The sequence below is a fragment of the Ambystoma mexicanum genome, chromosome 14 (genome assembly GCF_040938575.1).
Source record: "Ambystoma mexicanum isolate Mex_15411 chromosome 14, UKY_AmexF1_1, whole genome shotgun sequence".
NCBI classification, from domain to species: Eukaryota; Metazoa; Chordata; class Amphibia; order Caudata; family Ambystomatidae; genus Ambystoma; species Ambystoma mexicanum.
This window is the reverse complement of record NC_090940.1, coordinates 175,235,953-175,253,050: the sequence shown is the minus strand read 5'-3', so window position 1 is coordinate 175,253,050 and position 17,098 is coordinate 175,235,953.

Sequence of the window (17,098 nt, the reverse complement as noted above, 5' to 3'; positions counted from 1 at the left end):
GAACACTAAAGATATATTTATTTAACGTGCAATGGTTAATTAAAACCTTATAGACAAATATTAAAATACATTAAAACATACATACAAAATTACCATACAGAATACAAAATGAAATCCAGAGAATTCAATTTAAATATTTCATATCAAATAATCATACTATTACTTCATTTGAAATTCTGTTCCATATAAAGTATGCAGCCCCGGTAGATCCCAATGAGGCAGCAGCAGATATAGGAGCCCAGAATTGATCAGATACAATCATGGCAAGATCATGAACCAAGTCCTTATCGCCCCGGTGATAACGATTCATCCGCCCTGGGCATGTAGTAAGTAGGTGTCATGCTGCTTCTATACTGGCTTGGCAGAATCGAAATGTTCTCCATTCATAAGGGACAGAGATGTCCATGCACCAATGAAGTCATTGCAGGGAAGTATATTAAAACGAAGAAACATGATTAAATCATAATTATCATACTTCAATAAATAGTCACACGGTGTTCCCATCTTAAAGCCGTGCATGGTGTGAAGTGTGTATCTTTTCTTTGTATTCAAGTAATCATTAATCATGTCCCATTGGATCGCCTTCTTTTTCAATTGTATATTAAAACATGGGTACTCTACAACATTCAGGGGAGTAGTAAGATCTATTTTCTGAAGAAAAGAGTACACAATCAGAAGCAGGTTTTCCATCAAGCCATTCTTTTTTTAAATTTGTTTGCATTTGTTTTATTAACTTTTACAACTTAAAGCCTTGGCACATGACAACACATTACTGTACATCCATTGTTCGTATCCAGGCTCACTCACCCACCTCCCTCCCCCCTCAGCCTCCCACATCTATTACTTCAACTCTACAGGTTCAGCCTATGTTAAGCCACACATTGTTTAAGGGTCAAGATCTTCACTGGCAGCGGGTCTCATAACCAGTGGGTCACTCTTTCAATGTTCCTGCGTGTCCCCAAACAAACCATGAAGCATAGTTTTCCAGGAGTCAATGTAGGAACTTCCATCCACCTGGCCTAAGCGCACCACCTCCTGCCACACAGAGTCCTCCGCCAGCATCCATTTTTGCAGGTCTCTCCACCACAGTCTGGCGTCTGGGCCAACTTGCCTTTTCCGCCCCATCGCTATCCTTCATTTGGCCAGTGCATACCTCAAGTCTTTAAGTCTGCTCACATGCCCCAATTTCTTAGACCTTGGGAAAACGCCCAGCAAGCAAGCTATGGGGAGTGGACATTTAATACTACATCTGCTTTTGCTAGTAACCATGCCACCTCCCTACAGTATTGCGGCACCTTAGGACAAGCCCAGAACATAAGGACTATGAGCATTGACAAGTTTATACTTTGGGCAACATGGTTCCCTGGTCGTGCTGAACCCTGACATTTTCTTAGGGGTTAAATATGCCTGGTGAGTCACATACAACTGTAGCAGCTGCAGTTTCGTATTCCGGGACACCTGTTTGTGATACAAGAGCACCTTCTCCCACACTCCTTCACCAAATGGTTCTTGGAGGTCAACCTCCCAACATCGTCTAGTCCCAGTGGTCCTACCAGCCTGCTGGCCCATAATTAGCTTGTATATTCTTGACACTGCATGCCCCCGTTCCGACGTGTCATGTATTGTTTCCAACCCCACCCTTTCCGTAAACTCCTCACCACCCGATGGCCACCTTAGGCTTATTCCTTTCAGTAGGGAAGCGTGTGTTAGGTGTTGGCCTCTGTGTAAACCTGTTGTGGCAGCTCACATGTCAAAATCCCTGGGTTTCCCCTCATACAGGAGGTCACCCACTGTGACCACTCTGACGGGCTCCCAATACTTCTGCACTATCAACTTTGCTGTTGGCTGTCAGCCTTCAATGCCACTAATGGGACCTGGGTGGAGGGGGGGGGGGTGAGTATGGCGTGCTAATACCCATCAGTTTACAAGCTCTGTGCCACATGTTCTTCCCTAGTGTTAGTAAGATGGGTGGGTTGCACAAGCATGAGGCTGTATCCAGACTCTCTTTCAGAAAGAATGGGCTGCAAGCTAGTTGCAATCGTGCAGTGTCTTGAGTTGGCTTGTCTGCAAGCCATCCTGCAAAAAATTGCAGCTGGCTTGCCACATAATACATCTCAAAGTTTGGCACCCGTATACCTCGTTGCTCATGCGTGCCTTGCAGATTAGTCAGGGCTAGACTACACCTGCTATTGCACCACAAAAATCCCCTGCATAATGTGTCAAGTTGTTTGAAAAAACTCTTAGGTATATGGTATGGAATATTGGCAAAGCAATGGAGAAGCCTCTGGAGGGCTACACTCTTCAAGAGTGAGGCTCTACCCATCAGCGAAAGAGGGAGCTTCGCCCAGAAGTCCATGGATTTTATCAGCCCACTTACTACCTTCAGTGTCTTATGTACATGTTCGTCCCTATGGTCATGGTATACATCCACTCCTAGGTACCGGAACGTGAACGCCCACTTGATCGGGAGCACACGCAACAATCCCGATGTCTTACAGCCATACCCTGCTAACAGGAACAGACTCGACTTCTGTGTGCTCACCCTGATGGCCAAGAGTTCGGCATAGCGTTCCAACACATCTAGTACGTATTCTAGATTAGTCTCAGGTTGCTGTAGGTACAGCAGCATGTCATCAGCATATAGGGATACTAAGTGCAACTTGCCCTGTATGTTTATTCCTGCCTCTTTATATTCCTTTCGGAGGTAGATTGCCAATGGTTCAACCTCTAGGACGAAAAGCATACGCGACCATGGGCATCCTTGTCTTGTGCCTTTCCATAAGGCCCATTGTTCTGAGAATTGGCCCGCTGTTTTAACTCTGGCTACTGTCTGGCTATGCAATAGGTGGACCCATTTAATATAGTTAAGGCCCATCCCAAACCTCTTTAGTGTGGCTAACAACTATGGCCATGTGACTGAATCCAACGATTTGACTGCATTCTTTGAAGCCACTGCATACTGGTCTGTGCTGTCCTTGGTATATCTATTATATGGGGTAGCCTATGCAGATTGCCTGTGATGCTTCTCCCTGGCACATAACCTGTTTGGTCCGGATTTCTTAATGTGACTATTCAAGTTTTTAATCTATTTGCCAGTAATGCTGTGAGTATCTTCCCATCTTGATTAAGTAATGAGAGAGGCCTATATGACCCAATATCTTTGTCTAGTTTATTTGGCTTAAGAAGGGGTATAATAATGTATTATCTTAACGATATCAGGAGGAATTCTGACTTGTATGCCTCATTCAGGATAGCCAATAATTGGGGTGCCACCTCCTTAAGGTATTCCTTGTAAAATGTGCCAGGCAATCAATCTGTGCTTGGCTTATTGCCTGTAGGGACTTACCTTATCCTGGCCATTAACTCATCTAGGGTTAAGGGTGCTTCCAATAGTTTGACTGCCCTAACGTCTAAGCTGGTGCGCTCTATCTGCATAAGGGCCTCTTCTATATCTGATATCTGCACCTCTGGGGTACTGTCATCCAGGGACTTATAATATTTAAAAATAACTCTAATTTATCTTGGCTTGTGTTACACGCAACGTGCCATCGCCACCTACAACGGACCTTATCATGTGATGCTCTGTGTCACTCTTGTACAACCAAGCAAGCATTCTGCCCGGTTTGTCTCCTTCAGCCTGCTGTTTCTCTAAATATTTTTGAGTGGCTTTACTTGCCTAGTCTATCCCAGTGCTTTATACATTCATGCTCTAATCTGTTGGATACCAAGATGTAGTCCCCTGCTTCCCCTTCACGTTGTTCAATAACTTCTAAAGCGGCTTCTGATCTTGCCAACTCTTCTGTCATTGCGGCCTGTATCCCGCCAACCTTGGATATTGCGAGCCCCCTTACCACTACTTTAAATGCCTCCCACAGTGTTCCGGCTGATGAAGCGCTGCCCATGTTGTGTGTGAAGTAGTCTACTATACCCTCTCAAAGATGCTCCCTGAATGCACTATCACCTCAGGCTTCACCCAGCAATCTCCATGTCAGGATATGGGCCCTGGGGAGACCACCTGCGACGTGATCAGCAGCGGAGAATGATCCGATAGTACTCTCGCTTTGTAATCTGCTTGTGTGATTTCTCCCATTGCCTCCACACCTGTAAAGATATAATCTAATTAGTGTGTAAATCCTGGGGAGCTGTATAATGAGAATATCCCAGAGCCTGCGGGTGTAGGCCATACCACGCATCCACCAGACCAAAGGCCGCAACCAATGTGTTAAGTGCTTTAGCTTGGGGTCCGGGTGCATGTATTTAGTGTCTGATCTGTCAAGTCTAGGATCTCCTGTACAATTGAAATCCCCTCCCCAAATCATGGTACAGTGTCTATATGTGCCCACCGTGGGGTACAAGGAACGGAAGAACTCCCCTGCGTCATGATTCGGGGCGTAGGCGCTGATGAAACACAATTCACACTTTTGTAAGAATCTGTGAACCAAGGCCAGCCTGCCTTCTTTTTTCTGTGACCATTTGAAGGACGCAGAAGGGAACTGACAGGGCGATCCATATAAGCACCCCTCTAGCATTCACCGAATAGGGTGGTCCTATCGTGCTACCGCTCCACTTAGTAGTAAGGACTTTGTGTTTTTCTGGCGTTAAATGTGTCTCCTGTAGGAGGGCTACATCCCCCTTGTTATAGCATAAATAGGTCATTACGTGGTTTCTCCTAATATAATTATTCAAGCCCCTGACATTCCAGGTAACTACTTTAAGGTCCCCTGCCATTGGTCTAATTCATCCAAAGCACAATGCGTCTGCCGCTTGTATCGCGAATATCTCTTATGACTGTCGGCTGACCCCAAACATTGTCCCCCATCCCTAACTTACATCCCTAAACTCCCCAAAAGTTGCTCAGCTAGGATCCTCATGCTCGGGCATCTCCGCTTCTCATTTCCGCACCAACCAGTCCTTTCCACCGGTGCCGGATGTGCAGCAGGCGGATACGTAACTGTTAGTATCTGAAACAAAACGTAATCATGGGTAGAGGGCTCTTCCCCACCACGCCCGCCCCTATGTCCTTGGGGTTTGCATAGTGTTAGTTCCTGTGCTTCATTGCATCACAAGCCTGAAGTTCCAACGTTAGCCAGTGTAATTAGTCTTATGCAGGTCTCCTCGACACTCAATTCGGACTCTCCCCGGACGAGCCCCGAGGTCAGTAAGTCACTCCCTTGTAGCATCGTTCATTTTCTCCTCCACTCTTGACGGCAGGTGCTTCCCGTCCATCCATTTTTGAGCTTCATCCTGGGTGTCGAAAAAGATAGCTCGGCTCTTGTGTATAATCTTAAACCTTGCCGGGTACAACAACATATATTTTAGAGTGGATTCCCGGAGTCTCTTCTTAATGGAGGCAAATTGCATTCTGGATTTTTTTACCTGGAAGGTGTAGTAAGGGTATGCTGTGATTTTTGCCGATCCTCGTCTCATATCCCATGACCTGAAATAGTCCAGGATTTTTTCACAGTCCTTGTAATTCGGGATCCGTGCAATTATGGGTCGCAGTGTCGCGTCTGGCTGTGGCTTACGAGCGAGGGTCATATGCCCCTGTTCAACTGTGAAACCTCACGTCAGGCAGCCAGGATCTACTTCCTGTAATAGCATGTTTTCTATAAAGTTCTTAGGATTACCCCCCTCCTCACCATCTGTTTGTTAATTACGTTGGTGAACAGAAACATGTTTAGATAACCCTCTGGATTTAAAACAGAGAAGTGAGAATATGATATAATAATCCGAATGAGATAACCCTCTGGATTTAAAACAGAGAAGTGAGAATATGATATAATAATCCGAATGGAATATGGTACACAATAGGTTGTCCTATATGTACAGAGTTTTGTTCTGATCTTGGTACAATTCAGCATTGACTGCCAACTACGTTACTCCTGTGGTTTTTGTATATTATTGTATAAGTGTTGTACTGCGGACCACTGAATTTAATCATGTTTTTAACAATCTGACCCACTATTAAAATGAATGTTATTATTTGTTAGATGCGTTTGGTCCTCCTCTCTTTTTATATGTTTTGAGATTAGCACCTGTACTTCTAGCTCTGTCTTCTACCTAAATACGTTCTTTATTAATCCACCATACAAAAGGTTTCCATTTATTCCTGTCATGAACCTTAGCAGAGCACCAGGCATTCACTCTTACAGCCACCAGGGACATTCAGGCAATACTGGTAGGCTATATACAATGATAGTTGCAGGTTGGCGTGAGCGCCTGTATTCAGAATGTAATTGCCCATGCCAAAATGGCCGCCGAGTTAGGGCTCAGCCTGGGACCCAGGATGGCCCCTAAATTGCCCATACTGAAAGCATCCCTGGTGGTCTAGTGGAAAAGTGCAGGCCAGGGCTATAAAAACCCCACCCTGGGCCACACCCAGTGCTTAGCGCTTTTTTCCCTAGCAGTTGCAAGTGGTGTTACGCTTGTCGTGATTCCTGCTTCACGTGCCTAAGGATTTCTGCTTTCATGCAGTTCGTTACAACTTACCTGATTCCTGGCCTTCGGTACGTCACTTGCTCTCCTGAGCCGGCAGCAACTCCAGCTTCTGCTTCTTGTTACACGTACCGGAGTGGAACGCCATCTTGTCCATCGCGGCGTTTGTCTGCAAGGACAAACAAAACAGTAAGCCTGGACAACAAAGCATTAACACTTCCCCCCTGGAATCCTTAGAAAGTTGCTTACCTTGTATTCTGCTTCAGCGCTTGCATAGCTGACGGTCCGTTGCTACCCCAGAGCCACTGAAAACTTCCATTTGCCGTATCTGCAAGACAAAACCACAAAAGGGACATCAGTTTACAGCAGTGCATAACACGTGCTCAACACAACTTTAGGAGTACGCTCTGCAAACTTCTACAAACAAAAAAGACATTCTTAAGAACATTCAAAAGATATTAAGGAAACTCTATATTGCCGCAGAGCAACGTAGCAAAAGACATTACCATTAACAAACTTACCTTCAGGAGCATCTTGTGTGCCGCAGCTGGACTGGGCATCATCAGCAATAGTAAAGGTGAGCCTGGTCCCAAAGTCAAGCAATCGAAGGGGTAGTGAAGGGAGGCGGGGGGAAAAGATGAGGCAGCAGGCACCAACGTATTGCCTGTTTGCCCCTAGGCTCAACTAGAAGCCCCATCATCCTTCCTTATATCATTGAGAGGTCCAAGCAAACCACTCCCTACTGCACTGCGCGCTGGGCAATAGCCTTTCAGCGTAAACAGTGGGGAAGGAGCGGTCTGGATTTGCATCTTGTCCAGAAATCCATCATCTCAGCTTGCGAATACATTTCCGATGATCCAGACCTGGCACTCTTGCAGGGCGCCAGAGGTAAGCATTACAATTCCCACTCTGGGAACCAATAATCATCACCCTGGTCTTTTTAGTATTAATAACAAGGTCATTCGTTACAGCATAATTACACAGAGCATCCAACAACCTCTGCAGGCTATATGGGGATTTTGTCAAAAATAACAGTGTCGTCCGCATATGACACGCATTATAATTTCCACACCACCAACATTGGGAAGCAAACAGTGAACGTCCTTTAGCGCAGACTTCACATCGGTCACATATAAGTTATACAAGACAGGGGCGAGCACACACCCCTGTTTTAAACCTTTATTAGTATCAACAAAAGGAGAAAAAGAGCCTCCCCTGTCTAGGCCGATAGACACCGTAGTAGCAGTATACATAGCCATTATGAAGTATAATACTGAGGGACAGATTCCCATATTTGCAGTTTGGACCAGTTTCTCACGATTAACACAGTCAAAAGCCACTCTCTAGTCTATAAACACAAATATAGACTACTTTCAGGGCAGCAAGAGATGTCAGATATCCGAGAGCAGACATATAATTAGATGTACAGAAACCCGATCTAAACCCAGTTTGCTGTGTAAGAAACTCATGGTGGCAACAGTAAAGACAGACACAAGTGATCACAGTTCAAGGATGTTTATTAAACTGTAAGGTTAGGTTGGAAAAACGCCTAATCTACACCTAAATCTAAGATGGGAGCAAGCTACAACCATCAAATAATAATAAGACAGTCCTAGTGGTGTCTAGTCAAATAAAAGGGCCTTTACTAAAAAAAAAAAAAACTATTGCCAAACTTTACAACTAATACAAAAAGAGTGTGGGATAGTGTTCACAAGAAAGAAAGAAGTGTTCACAAAATGATATGTCTGGATGTAGTAGACGGGGTCTCACTTCCCCACGTTTTGAGCACAGGACAAGGCGGGACTCCTGAGTACAGCACACCCTTGAGCTTTCCCAGCACGAGACTACAGTTCTGTTCTCCAATATCAGCATCTTCAGTGGGCAAGTCTATTTTCTCCAAAAAGTCTCTTTCCTTCGAGGACATGATGGGTTCAAAATAATAAACAAAAGTTCCTTTCTGATTGCACGTTGGGTAATGCCTTTTCACCCCTGGATCCCCCTCTTCTGGGCTCAAATCCACAAAAAGTCCCAAGTGATATCAGGACTTTTGGTGGTTAAATCTCTTGTTTGAAAGGGCCTGATATGTTCAAATTAACAAACAAAAGTTCCTTTCGGATTGCAGGTAGGGTGATGATTCTACACCCCTGGACCCCCATCTTTTGGGCTCAGAGCCCTTTCGAATTTCAGCCTCCCTCTGTCGGGTTCACTATGGCTTGTATTCAAAAGATTTAATCTGCTGCATTCACATACCGTTGGGTGATGGCTTTTCACCCCTAAATCCCTCTCTTTCGGGCTCAGACCCTTCGACTGTTTGCATCCCTCCGTCGGGTTCACTATGGCTTTTACTCTCAAATTTCAGCCTCCCGCCGTTGGGTACAGTATGACCTGTATTCAAAGATACTTTCACCTTTCGCATTCACAAGTCTTAATGTCTTTTTTAAACAATCCAGTGTGGACATCCCTTCGTCGGGGTCACTCGTCAACACAATGTTCATTGGGGCATCATGCTTCACCCTCTTCTATCGGCATCCCTCCGTCGGGTTCACTCTTGTCAACTACACAGTTCCTTCTCCTTTCTTACTATGTGGGATTCATTTCCCTTAGCTTTTCCATTATGTTCCGGTCAAAGACTTCCGACTGTACAGGGGCATTTGCTAGAACTCTGTATGACCACTTTGACCTTCTCCTTCCGGCTCTCCTAAGGCCTTCTGGTTTCTGTACTTTCAACAGTAGGGGGAATTAACCAAAGTCTCCCGAGTGAGCAACCACGTGGTGCCGGACCCCTCTGAAGCTGGTTTTCACCTAAAGAGTTAACAGTTCTTTAATTTCCCCTTTAACTTTGCCATTTGCAACTTTCGTTAAACACAGTTCGGTTTCTTATCGGTTCTCCCCTCGACTCACCGACTGTGATGAACCGCTTGGCTTTCGTGGTTTCTGGAGTTAAGGACAGTATCACGGTAGCAAGCGTCTGTCCCTGTCCTGCTTATCAGTGTAGGAGGGGTCTGTGCACCGTTGACATCTGCTGCAACAACGCTGGCTATTGTTCGCGGTCTTAGGATTCCTTCCACGGAGGATTCGCAGGTCTAGGTCAGAAAGGGCAAGGTCGCTTCTCTCCTTGTCACCCCTTAGGTTCTTGACGCCTTTCTCCTACTCCTGCTGTACTGGAATAGCTGTCACATTGTGCGGTCTGCCTTGCTCGTAGTTTGCTCTTGTGCTCCACCTTTTATCCCTGTGGGGAAGGGAAAGGGCCATCAGGTGTGTGGGATTCTGGTCAATTGCCTGACTTTGCCTGACCCAGAAGATTGGAAGATTCCAAGAAAGTGGAAAGTAAGGGAGACACCAGTGACTCGAGAAGTTTAGCCAGAAAGGGAAGGAGTGAAATAGGAGGAAAATTAGAGGGGGTGGCCGAGTCCAGGCTTGGTTTCTTCAGAAGAGGAATCATCCTGCCTGACTTCATTTCGCTTGGGACAGACCCCGTCAGGAGAATCAATAGCATTAGTAATCTCCGATAGCATATTCAGGGCAATATCTTTCATGACCCGAAGAGGGATGGCATCCGAAGGGGAGCAAGACTTAATTTATTTTATAGCCGTCAACACCGTTTCCTATGGAAAAAGTAGGGGAAATGGACCAGGTGTTAGCTGTAGTTAAATCGGGAGCAGCTAGGGAAGATAGGGTATTATCTATTGATACAGCCCCTGTCACTGTAGAGGAGATGTTTTGCCTAATAATATAAATCTTAGAGATAAAGAAATGAGATCGTTGAGGGCGTTGCAAAGTTCTTGGGTAGGCGTGACGGTAGGGGCGAGTCTTCATGTCCTGATCAGGCAGCAGGGCACAATGTTTCATCACAACCTGGCATCACTCAATCAGTTTACATGGATTCATATGCTCAACAATATTCCCCATCATCAGGCTGGGAATCCTTGGTACTAATAAAGCCGTTTCATTTTAAAGCTAAAAACTGCTCATCGCTTCTACAGCCTATTGCTGTCACTTTGGGTCATACTGCCCAGGCCAATGACATTCGTCCTCCTAAGCTCCATCCCTGCTGGCCATCTTCAGATCTTTACTGGACGTTCTCATGTTGGAAATCCTCGTGTTGGGAGTCCTCGTGTTTGACTCCACGATATTGGATACTCTTTTTGTGAGTAATCCTCTACATGATTTCCTCCTCTTCAAGTCACACTGTGACTACGGGCGTCACAGACCCGTTGTAGGATGAAATCCTTTCCATTGTCGGATCTCTGGACCGTGGGTGCCACAGGCCCAGGTTTGGGCCTTCTTAACACCATGCCGGAAACCACAAGGAAAAGTCCTATTCAGGGCCTGCGAAAATTGCAGCCTGAAAAACATCATCACAGAATGGCTCCTCAAGTGCATCGAATGCTTGCATCCCGACCATGATGCGGACGGATGTTCTATATGCCATTTCTCCTCCAAGACTCTGAAGGACCACCATAGAAGATTAGTGGCATGGAATGAGCAAGGGTAGGCCTCTGACTCAGCCTCCGTGCGCAGTCATGCCTTTTCAAGGATCGGCAGACCAAAAGAGAGCGTGCACCCTCTGACAAGAAGAGGCTGAGATCCTTTGAGGACACTGAGGAATTCGGCCATCCGCACAGGGAAGAGTGCGCTCACCTGGCATTTTTTTATTTTGACTGGCTGCCTTTGGGATGCAAGAACATTCTAGCCAGGCCCCCTCCACACTGGCCTGCTACAAACACAAGTGGAAGCGCTTTCCAATGTGGTGCTATCACAGATGTACTCCTATGTCCGGTCCCCTTTCCTCCATATTTTATGGGCGTCCCTCGCTAGGGACGGGAGAAGAAACCTTTTTCACCAGAAAATCATCTTGTCCTTTAAATTTAGATGCATGCAGGGGCGCGGCCTTGGCAGCATATGCTACCCTGACTCCGGCCACCGCCACCACTCCCCAGCTTTTCCACATCGACAGGAACATACCGCTTTCACCCATGCTCCTGTGTTAGGCCCCCAGCCTTGTAATTCCACACGCTCTTCCCCGGGGAAGTATTCTGATCTTTTTTATTTTTCAATCTTAGGTACTACGCTGTCCTCTGGCGCCACGCTCCTCCCCGGCGCATGTCAACAATGGTGGGCTTCAGCAGGTGTCCAGTCCAGCCTGCAAGGGTCCCTTCCCAACGTCCGACCCCCACGCCCTCTACTTCCGGTGACTTGGCCCAGACCACGGCTCGGACGGCTGTACCGCGCGCAACGCCCTGACTCCGCTTGCGCTCAGGAATCGACTAGCTAGGTGGCGGGAGCTCTTTAGAAGATCACCGCCAGAGGACTTCAAAGCATTTGTGAAGCAGAAGACCAGGCCCAATGTAGGTGCCCTGTTCTCCTCCGCACCCCGCAAAGGTGACTCCTTCCCAAGGAAGCGCCCAAGCGGGAGGGACCTCTCAGGTCCTAAAACCAGCAAAGAACACCAAGGCTGCTCCAGCTACCGGCCGAGGTGTTGCAAGATCCTACCGGTGCCACTGCTGAGGGGCTGCAATGCTTGGTTACCGGGTCCCAACCCGAGGGACTACGCCCTAACACCGGACTCAAGTCTAAGGAGGCACCTGTACGCAGAACTACCAGCACAGCCGAGGGCACTCCACCTACCAGGACCTAACCTAAGGTGCAGGGAAGGCCACAAACACCACCGCTAAGCGTATTGGTGGAAGCCGGTCCCCGCTCAGCAAGTTCCACGATGCTTGCATGTGGCACAGAGCAAAACAAAATGGCTGTGGGGACAGACAAAATGGCGGCTCACCCGACGCCTTGTCCCTTCAGAGACCAGGCAGGGGAACAAGCTTCCAGGTGGGATTGGTCAACTCCTGTTACTTGGTCCACATCCTAGCCCATGCCCAGGACACAGCGCCTCAGGGCCCGACCCCTATGCCTACACCATCAAGCACCCCTCTGGCCTGTGAAGACAGGTTCTTCAAGAAGTTCCTCGCACTCATGAGATCACCACAGGTGGGGTACTATCCTCAGGGACGTGATCAGGCACATGCTCCCCCCTGTACAGCCGCAAGCACCCACGGTCACACCGCCCCTGGGTCCAGCTCAGCCCCCGGCGCCCATGCCTATACCAGTCACGTCAGCCTCGGTTCCCATGCCTGTATCAGTCACAGCAGTCCGGCTCTCCCACTTCAGCAGCCTCTGGCACTGACACTCAGCACACCACTGGTTTACTATTTATTTAATTTACTATTAAATCTCTCCACCTACCCTGATGAAGAACAGTACATGGGCAACAACCAGAGTCTTCCTGACAATGATCAGTCACTAATAATAATTGACCTGTATGAAGGAGAACATACAATTCAGACCCAATACACTGACTTGTTGTGCATAGACATATCGGACGCTGAGCTGGAAGTTTGAACATTTGAAAACTCGACAATCATTGACCTCACTGAAGAAGAAAATGGTCTGAAAACTCCAAATTTAGATTGCACATACTGGAGACATAATGAAGACACGGTCAGTACGACATATACGGTCCACAACAACGACCTAAAACTACCAATATTTGTCGACCCAATGGGCCAGACAGAAAAGATAAAACTGAGAATCGAGCGACTGGAAGCCGGAAAAGATCAACTGATCCTTAATAGAACCAATACATTGCAGCTCTTTCAAGCGGTCCGGTCACTAAAAATGGATAAACTCAGGACAAATAAAATTGGTAGAATTCATCATTGAAAACACAATGGACAACATATTGATTGAATTCAATTCCATGGATATTACAGAAAGAATCCCAGATGCGACTCTGCATCTGCTCAAACTAGGATTCCCCTGTATGCTGACATCATTCGAAGAACGAGAAAATCAAAGAGTTGGCGAGATTAAACAAGAAAACACCTTCATAGGAAGCAAAGAAACACACGAGTTCCAACACAACTTTACCACCAAGAAACAACTCAAAAATGAACCCAGAGCTGCCTATAAAGAAACTGGATATTATTCACGTACAAAATACACAAAACACTTTATTTGGAGAGAATTAGAAGGGACGAATTTCTCACTGAACTCAACGCTGAACTCACAAAGATAACCACTAATAACCACTAATATATGATATGAACGTGCATTTATAATGCGCCTATACACAAGTGTTTCAAGGCTCGACGAGGCAAGGGAGGGGAAACAAAGGGAAGGCAGACAACGATCCTACTAGGCCAGGTGTCATTCAGATCGCGCAAGTGCATGGAAAGGGGGAAAGGGAAAAGTGCGTGGGGGAAGGGAGAGGGGAAAGTGCAGTACAAGGGATAGTAGAATAAGATAAAAACGGCCAGCTTGTGGCAAGTGTAAGGTAAGTGCAGACATAAGTGCTGGTAGGGGGACTGTAAGGATACAGAAAACAGTCCCCAGGTGCAGAGGTTGTCAGGGAGGCAGTGCAGGTGGGCAACTGGCGGGCCTCGGCCCGAGATCAGAAAGGGTGGCCAGGTAACCAGTGCACTTTCTGTCAGTTAATTCAACAGGGGGAGGGGGAGAGAAAGCAGAAGCAAAGAGGAAGGTTTTGAGGTGCTTCCGGAACCGGAGATGGTTCTCCTCAAGTTTCAGGGAGCCAGGAAGGCTGTTCCAGAGGGAGGCCCCTGCCGAAGAGAGATCTACCACCAACCCGTTACTTGGAGAAGCGACTGACCCTGAGGGAGTTGGGGGCGGATGAGCGAAGAGCTCGAGAAGGAAGATATTTAGGAAGAGAGAGTTGAATTTATTGCGGCCCCAGGACCCAGAAGGCTGTGTGGACAATGCAGATGATTTTGAACTTAATCCTCACAGCCACTGGGAGCCAGTGCAGAGATTTCAGTCCTGGAGAGATACGATCCCTGGGCTTAAGGCCAAGGACAAGTCTCGCAGTCCTGTTCTGGATAAGTTGCAGAGGGCGCAGAGTAGAGGCAGGCAGATTTAGATTTAGTGGCTGCTTAAATAGTCCAGCCTAGAGAGAACCAGGGCTCTGGAGACAGTGAGCTTCTGGGGGAAGGAGAGGAAAGGAAGAATACCTCTGAGGAGGTGCAGCAGGTAGTTTGACTTCTTAGAGAGCCCTCTCAGTATGTTCCTGGAATACCAGAGGTTCTAACCATATATTTCAAAACAACACCGATGACTTCTGCAAACACCATTTTATATGTCTCCAGGAAACATGGATATCAGTATTACCAGGGTGCAATGGCTATATCATATTGATGAATCTAGCTATACAACAAGATAAAAGACGATCCTCATCAGGTCAATTAACTTTGATAAAGAATGAAGCTAATATATGGCTGGTGGAAACCAAACATTTTAATCCATGGGCTCAATTCACGATATGTGAATACATCACGGATTCACAATATCCACATGAAGATCATAATATAACACAGCTGAAAGAGACCCTGGGGATATTAAATCTGTATTGGAACCCCTTTGCTATAACCACTGAGAACTTTATTGATAACATATCCACCACCACCACCTGTTTGACAACACAGGAAATCAGATACCGAAAGACAAATTATCCCTGTGGGCGTGAATTTAGAACAATGAACTGAAGAGTAGAAATTTGACGTATTCCAACTCTCCCATCATAAAGGATCAAGGACCGGAACCTACATGGTCCCGCGGGTAGTCGTCTGCAACACTTGACTACATATACACGTCTCAACTATTAAAAAACAAAATAATTGTTACTGGAAATGTGCAAAAACTGAATAGCGACCATCATATCATCAGCATGAAATGGTCAGTCATATGCCCTCGCCGAGAAAAAACACTGCTGATACATATGGAAACCAACGGCACTGCAAATAGACTTTGCATCAATGAAAAACAAGTTGATCAGTTAGTGAAATCATCTGGCTTCAACTCGATCTGCTTTGAATAAAATAAATTACAAATGGATGTTAAAGCAATTTTTGCAAAACATAAATAAAAATCAAGTGCCTCCCTCTTGTCCCCATGACCGAGGCCCAGGAACAACATGATCTGCAGAGCCACACAGGAACAGAAGCCAGCTGGAACCATTTCTTCTAAGCAAAGGTACTATAAACCTAACAGGACTTACCTCTTGTTGTGTAGCCTTACTCGTTCTCAGTTTAGACTTGTCTTGGTTGCCATTGCAGGGTTGCTTGCAGCTTTGCCCCTCACAAGCCTCACAGCTTGTGGCCCTTCAAGTGAATCTTATTTCTACAAACTTTTCTAAAAACATTGTGCAAGACTTTTACTCACCTGCAAAGATCTTCAGCTCCCCTAGACTTTCTTCAACTAACATTGACCGTCCTGTCCCTCTGAGAGACTCTTCTACCTCCGACTTTGTGCTTTTGCCTTTCCCCCAGGAAAGGGTTCATTTACTTTGCATTAGAGGGTTTTAAAAGTACCAGTTTATGAATTATTTGTTAACCTTTGTTTAATTCCCCAATCTAACCTTTGTACCAACCTCAGTATTGCTCTAAATGTACCAGTGATAAATCAATGTCTGCAGTGTCCTAGCTATTTAAATGAACTGAGGGTGTAGGGGGTGTCTATGTGCCATCCCCAATGGGTATCATCTGTTTTTGAGAAACAGAGTGTGTTTGAAGTGTATTATAATTGTTACAGGGTTTGCTCCCTTCTGAAGAAGGCTTATATAACTGACTATTAAATAAATTAATAATTGTTTAATCAAGAAACCCTGAGAGTGTTTATTTGAATAACTGTCATTGTGAAACTCTGTGTTACAACCCTACTGCTCACATTGACCCCTGTTGAGATAACCCTGGCTGCTCAGCCACACTACCAACCTGTGTATTACAGACTTATACCAAAGGTTGGGTTCCCCAGTCAAGGTTGCTGTAGTCTTCCAAAGGATACTCCACACAATCTTGCCTAACAGTCCGTCTCAAGGCAGCATCAGTGCGGCCCTCCCCAAGGGCGGAGGAAGGGGCGTGAGCCTTCGTTCACCAGGGAGCTCCTGCTTCTGTGGCAGCCGTAGATGGAATCTCAGGCCCCCGATAGCTGGGTCTCGTGGTGCAAGCTTTGTTGGGGCTGCAGGCAGTGATCTCTGGATCGGCACGCTGTCTCGGTCCGGCCCGCAACGCCCCTCGCAGCCCTCCTTCCGTGTTGCTCTGCCTCCTCCAACAGGAGCCGGAGTCAGATCTATGCAGGTCTGCTTCTTTTCCCTTGAAGTTGGCCCTTTTGCTATCTAGGGGAGGGGCTCACCTTGTATTCTGCTTGCCCATGGCACATTGCAGGCAATGGTGGAATCGGCCGCTGTGAAGGTCTCCATCATTCAGGCTGCACTCCGCCTACTTGCCCGCTCCGACAGATAGGTTTACCACCCCAAGCTTCCCGCTCCTCAATGGCGGGTCTCTTTGTTGGGTGAGGGCGGCAGGTCTCGGGAGCCGCATTGGCTGGGCAGGCGGCGGCCCTCTTGGGTGACCTCCGACGTGGGTCCAATGGGATAGTTTTCATTTAATTGCTCGGCCCCCGGCTTGTGAAATGCTTAGCTCCCTCCCCGGGTTTTCCATAAGGTTCTTGTTTCGCCACCTGGCTTTGAGTAGAGCTGCCGCACGCTGGAACCAGAGTTTGGCATGTTTGTATGCCGGGCTTCTCATGGAGGCTACAGAAGAAGAGTCCTCATCGTTGGCACTTCAAGCCACGTCCCCATCAATCATAGCTTTGTGCT